This window comes from Bacillus rossius, chromosome 12 (assembly GCF_032445375.1).
Source record: "Bacillus rossius redtenbacheri isolate Brsri chromosome 12, Brsri_v3, whole genome shotgun sequence".
NCBI lineage: Eukaryota > Metazoa > Arthropoda > Insecta > Phasmatodea > Bacillidae > Bacillus > Bacillus rossius.
The window spans coordinates 16,162,434-16,168,856 of NC_086339.1; positions in this window are offsets into that span (position 1 = coordinate 16,162,434).

Sequence of the window (6,423 nt, forward strand, 5' to 3'; positions counted from 1 at the left end):
GTACATTTTATCGATGCGTGTATAAAAAAATATATGCTATTTATTTTTTCAAACTACCCTAATTTTTCAATGTTATTATGTCTTATACAAAAATATATAAAATAATGATGAAGGTATGAGATATCAGAGGCAACCCTACAGTTCCTGTAAGCGAAGCTGACTACTTGTTGGGACTATCCCGCATTGAAATTCACAGGCATTCTCCTTTCGAAGGGACTTCCCCACTCTTTGAGAAATGTTCTTCCTTTCAGTGGTAATTCCCTTTCGAGAGGGACATTGGCGGGGCTTCCCTTTTCGGTGTGGTTCTATAGTTGAGGTCATTCCCTTTCGGTGGGGTTTCCCCTTTTTTATGGCGGATTCCCCTTTCGTTGGGGTTTTCCCTTTCGTTGGAGGATTCCCCTTTCTCTGGGACTTTCCCTTCCGATGGGGCATCCTGTTTCTTTGTTAGTCTGTTGGTGGGAGGACGAGTGGTGCCAAGTGTTCTGTGCTGTTTACGTATTCTCAGTGACACTCATACAAGATTTTGGTTTATTTGAAGCTTCAAATAAAATAAAATGGATTGTGTCGCTAGTTCATCAAAGGCTTCAGATGAAGAAACTGTCTGAAACAGATGATCATGTTTCTGGAATTTCCGAATCATCTTCAGAAGATGAAGACGACAAAACTAACAACTCTTCTGCATTGTTTTCCAAGGATAAGACTATACAGTACAGAAGTTATCCTCCATTGAAACAAGGAAGACGAGCTTCAAAAGATGTGCTAAATCTTACACTTGATGATGAACTTTCTACTTTTCAATTATTTTTTACAAAAGACCTGGAAAAAGTCATCCTTATGAATTCTAATGTTGAGGGAACCCATGTGTATGGGGATAAGTAGAAAACAATAATTGACTTTGTTGAACTCAGAGCTTACATTGGTTTACTTTTACTAGCTGGTGTTTTCAAGTCCTGTAATGAATCAACAGAAAGCTTATGGGATTCTCAAAAGGGTAGAGCAGTTTTTAGAGCAACCATGAGTCTTCAAAGATTTTTCCAAATATCACGTGTACTGAGATTTGACGATCGTGAAACGCGTTCCTGCCATAAGCAAAATGACAAGTTTGCTGCAATTCGTTCCTTGTGGGATATGTGGGTGGAGATGTTGCCAAAACTTTATAACCCCAGCGCATTTGTCACGGTAGATGAACAGTTGGTTTCATTTAGAGGGAAGTGTCCTTTTCGTCAATATATGCCCAGTAAGCCAGCTAAATATGATCTCAAATTTTGGGTTCTCTGTGACAATGTAAACAGTTACGTATGGAATATTCAGCCATACACTGGAAACCTTCCATCATGAAAAAAATCAAGGTCTTAGAGTTGTCATGGATTTGTCATTTGGTTTGAAAGGACATAACACAACTGTGATAACTTTTTCACATTATATTTACTTGGTCAAACATTACTAAAAAGGAATGTAACTATGATAGGAACCATAAGGAAGAACAAAACTTCAATTCCTCCTGAATTACTCCAGACGAAGAACAAAGAAGTATATTCATCATCCTTTGCATTTACAAATGATAGCATGGTTGTGTCACACATTCCTAAAAAAAAAAAAAAAAAAAAAAAAAAAAAAAAAAAAAAAAAAAAGTGTTGTACTTCATAGCAAAGAAAAGAAAGTTGATTCAGAATCTAAAAAACCATAAGCAATCCTAGATTATAATTATATCGAGGGTGCTGTAGATACATTAGATAAAATGATATAATGTTATACTTCCAAGAGAAAAACAAACATATGGCCAGTTATAGTGTTCACAAATGTTCTTGACATTTCTGCAGTAAATGCATATACCGTATTCTATTCACAAAGGTAAACCAAGATTGGAAAAAGAACTCGTTGAGGAAACGACGACTATTCATTGAAACTCTTGGCATGTCTCTTGTACGCGAACACATTCGTGGACAAGAGATGCTCCCAAGACAAAAATCGGCAATATAAACAGTGCAGAGTCATCAAAGAGAAACAGAGGAGGATAGACCAAGTTCAAGTAAAGAAGCTCATGAAGGATCTGCAAGCATTTGTGTCCGCAGTCAGATAATAAATACAAAAAAAAAATGTGCGAGATGTGGCAAATACACTTGTAAATCCCATTTGCATTTTTTATGTGCCAAATGTAACTGCTAATTTTGACTAGTATGTAATTTTAAATCACAAAAATGTATTGTGAATTTACACTTTATTTACAAATACATTTTGTAGTGTTTATATGAGGCCTAGTAGTAAAGATAAAAGTTATTTACACATGGAACACTAGTTTAGTAAGTTTTTTGATTGCACTCGGAACTGCAAAACAGATACATTTTGAGAATTTCTAGAAAGTGTCATAAAATATTTCGAAAGTCTATAACATATTTTTACACTAAAATGAATCATTTGCCTTTTTTTTGTATTATTGTGTTATTTATAGTAGTATTGTATTATTGACGTGACAAAGTCTAATCCATCGATAAACGCCGGCTGCACGCACGAAAAAGTGTCCCGTTACGCTCATTGTACGTTTGCGCCGCATCTATCTCTCTTCCACTCGATTGGAACAACCATCGATTTGACTTTTACGAGGCACATTAAACTTGAAACACTCCCATTAGTTTCCTACTTTTCCTATCATCGTCCTATTCTTAACAGAATAACACAGATTGGAAGAAGTTAAATATCAAACATGTATAAAAGTTATAGTTAAAATAATAAACATATTTGAATTAATGAATTCAATTAAAAGTAAATTTATTAATTAAATTGTAGATTTCATTTCACTCCTTCCATGTATCCATACAAAATAGTGATAATTCAATAAAAATGATTCAATTTTATTCATAAAAGTATGCAATCATTTCATCAATGTTTTGTTATGACGTTGTCACGTTAAACTATCGTCCGTAAACCGACAACCAATTTTTTTTTGTGTTATTGTCTGTTATACGTAATCTTTATTTTGCTAAATGTCATTTTTGTATTATGATTGGACTTGACATTGTCACTTATGTCATTATTTCACAAAAATAAAATAAAGTATTTCAGTGAAAGTCGTTCCACAATATACAGAACACTCTAAATCTGAATTAGTGAATATTCTCGGATAGTTCAGCGATTCATGGAGCAGTCTAAAATAATTGAATCAGTGAATAATATTTCACTAATGAATTTTCGAAAATAATGTGAATATTAAGTAATTTATTTTGGAAATCTGTGAATATTCACAAATTTCTAGTGGTTATTTTCACTGATTCAATTAGTTTAAACTGCTCCATGAATCACTGAAACATCTGTGCATATTCACTAATACAAATTTAAAGTGAAAATAATATTTTACTGGTTAATTAACAAAAATTATTAATCTAGGGTCTAATTGGACCCGAACACAGTTAGTGTGTGTTACATGTGAACAAAGTAGCAGGGTTAAGTGAGGCCTGGGTCACGACAATTACCCAGACAAAGCTACGCAAAAATTGAAACTAAATTTCTCGGAGAAAATTAGTTATACTTAAGCAGCCAGTATTTTTAACTGACTGGGTGACTAACTGCAAAGCTTGGAACAATGTTTAGATTGATCATGCTAGTGCAGTGATTGTCGGTAAATTAGCAAGGAACGATTGCTCCACAGGGTAACTCACATCTAGTCTGTCTGCAGGTTTTAGTGGAAGCTGGACGAACTGTTAAGTGTGACATTTTCGCTAGAGGCCGTTTTGCGTACAAATACATATCGAACAGGATATTGATCGAGGCCATGTTGCAAAAGAGAAATTATATGTTGCCTACATTCTATGTATTATTTAATAAAATATTATGTTTCGAAATATTTGTTAAATGTCTAAAATACTTTGAAAAAAAATTAATACTGAATCGTCAACCATGTAAGCGTTAGTCGATAGTGGTTGCATCAAACCATCCAAAATTCAACAACACATAAATAAATAAATTAACTAAAAAAAAATTATATTGGATCAAATTGTGAACTAAACAATTCTCGAACCAACTTAATTACACACACAAAATTTCATCAAAATCGGTCAAGCCGTTTAGGAGGAGTTCAGTCACATACACATGTACGTGTGAGTGTTAAAGATTGAAAACTATGTGGTATAAAAAAATTGCGTGTGCGTGTGAATATTTTTTTCCTCGAAAACTTCTAAAATACTACATAACAAAAGGTATTGTGACTAAAATTTAACTGTCAATAACAAAAAAAATTTTAAATGTTTGTTTGAGCTTTATTTATAACATGGTGGAATGATAATCCTACAGTTACTAAAAACTAAAACGCTACAAAACTACAAAAAATATTTTTGCAAAACTCCGTTCCCCCGGAGAAACCCCCGGAATGGCCACCGCATGGGGAGCCCAAGAAAAGAAACGGGCTCCCCATTTGGAAGCCACCTGGAAGGTTTTTTTCTGTTCCACCCACCGTTTCTTTGGTAGCCTGACTTGTTACAAGGGATTGTATTCCTACCAGAGAAAATGCCACCATTTCGTCTGGGCAATCCGCCTTGGAGGAGCCGGGGCGCGAACCCGGGTCCTACAAGTCACAAGGCAGGCGCTCTACCCCAGAACCAGAGTGGTAGAGCGGACACTTGCAGTCTTCTTAACACTGACATGATGTTATTCCACGAGTTTACTATAGTTTCGTGTGTCATTAACACGTGCAGTAACATCTAACCTCGGTAACGAACTAATTTATGTGTTCTTATGTTGTTGGTTCAGCATTAATTATGTAATTTTATAACAGTGACATATAATTTGTGTAACTAGTCTGGCAATTTTTTCGTTACTTTCCTGCAAATACAATCCCGCTGTACAATAATTATATAGAGATATAGACTATTAAAATCACGTAAGATCTTGCACTGTTGATGGTAAAGTTATTTTGAAATAAATGTTAGATATTAAAAGAGTGTGTTTAGTTAAAATATGCGTGTGCTTACAAGAATGAAGTTATTGTATAAACATTTTATTTATTTGGTTATAAAAGCCACAGAAAAGCAAACATTGTTATTTGACTTTTGGCTTTTTTTGTTTTACCGTGCTTAATATGCGCAGCTAATGTTGGAAAGCTATTCAAACAACTGTTTGCAAATAGGCATTTTCAAAATCTTAAATTAAGTACTAAATCAATGATAGTGTTGGATATGTCAAATTAAAAGATACATTTTCATACTGATATCGCCGGAATTTCAGGTAATGACAGTACTGACCTTGAATCGATCAGTTGTGAAGATTACGAAGTGTGATGACACAAGTTTTGTGAGATTTGGTTACTTATTTAGAAATATTCACATTATTTTGATACAACTATATTTTATTGGAACTTGCAGTACTCCTGAGTACAGAATTCTTGGTAATAGCTTACTTACCTCAGGGTTAAGCAGGAGCATAAATGAGAGTTTAGCAGGAGCATAAATGTTTTATTTCATACAATGAACCCTCAGAAACTTAATTAAATCATCGGGATTATTTAACATGAACTTCTTTGAGAACACAACCACCGAATTTTTTTTTTTAATTTGTGCACATCGCAGTGACATCGCTACTTAATTATTTGTACTTTTAATTGTAACAAAAGTTGGAATACGGTGTTTTAAACATTTTGGTTGTGTAATATTTCTACAACATCTTACTTTATTTCTTTCCACATTATTGAAATCAAATTTTTGTCATGATATTCATTCAAAGATGGATTGAATAAAATAAGTCTTTTCTGTATCGAACATACTGATCGATCTGCACCCAGCTTCATACCAAGGAAAAAAAAAAATCAAATTAAGATATGGTATGTCTTTTTTGACAAATATTTTTTGACGTGACAACGTCTAATAAATCGATGAACGCCGACTGCACGCACGAAAAAGTGTCCCGTTACGCACATTGTTCCGATAAGCTGTGTCCCCTTACGCTCATTGTTCCGTTACGCTGTGTCCCGTTACGCTCATTGTTCCGTTACGCTGTGTTCCGTTACGCTGTCGGCGAGTGCAGTAATAATAGGCTATGTTACAATTGACTAAAAAATTATGGTGATTCATATAATTGATGATATATATTTGATTAAAGTTTATTTATATGAAAACATATTCATAATTATATTTAAACTTTATAGCTAAACGCCAGTTTTTAAAATTAATTACAAGCCATCTACACGTCAACTGTTTCGTCGACTGTTTATAAAGTGAAGTGAAAAGTTAATGTGGTTTTCATTGCTTGTTATTACAGCAACAATTTCGGCAGTAAAGGTTAATTATTCTTGCATTTTAAAAATCTGATTACTTGTATAATTTCAAGTATTTATTCTTTTATTATTAAAATAAAAATGATTCAATTTTTTTCATAAAAGTATGCAATCATTTCATCAATGTTTTGTTATGACTTTGTCACGTTAAACTATCGTCCGTA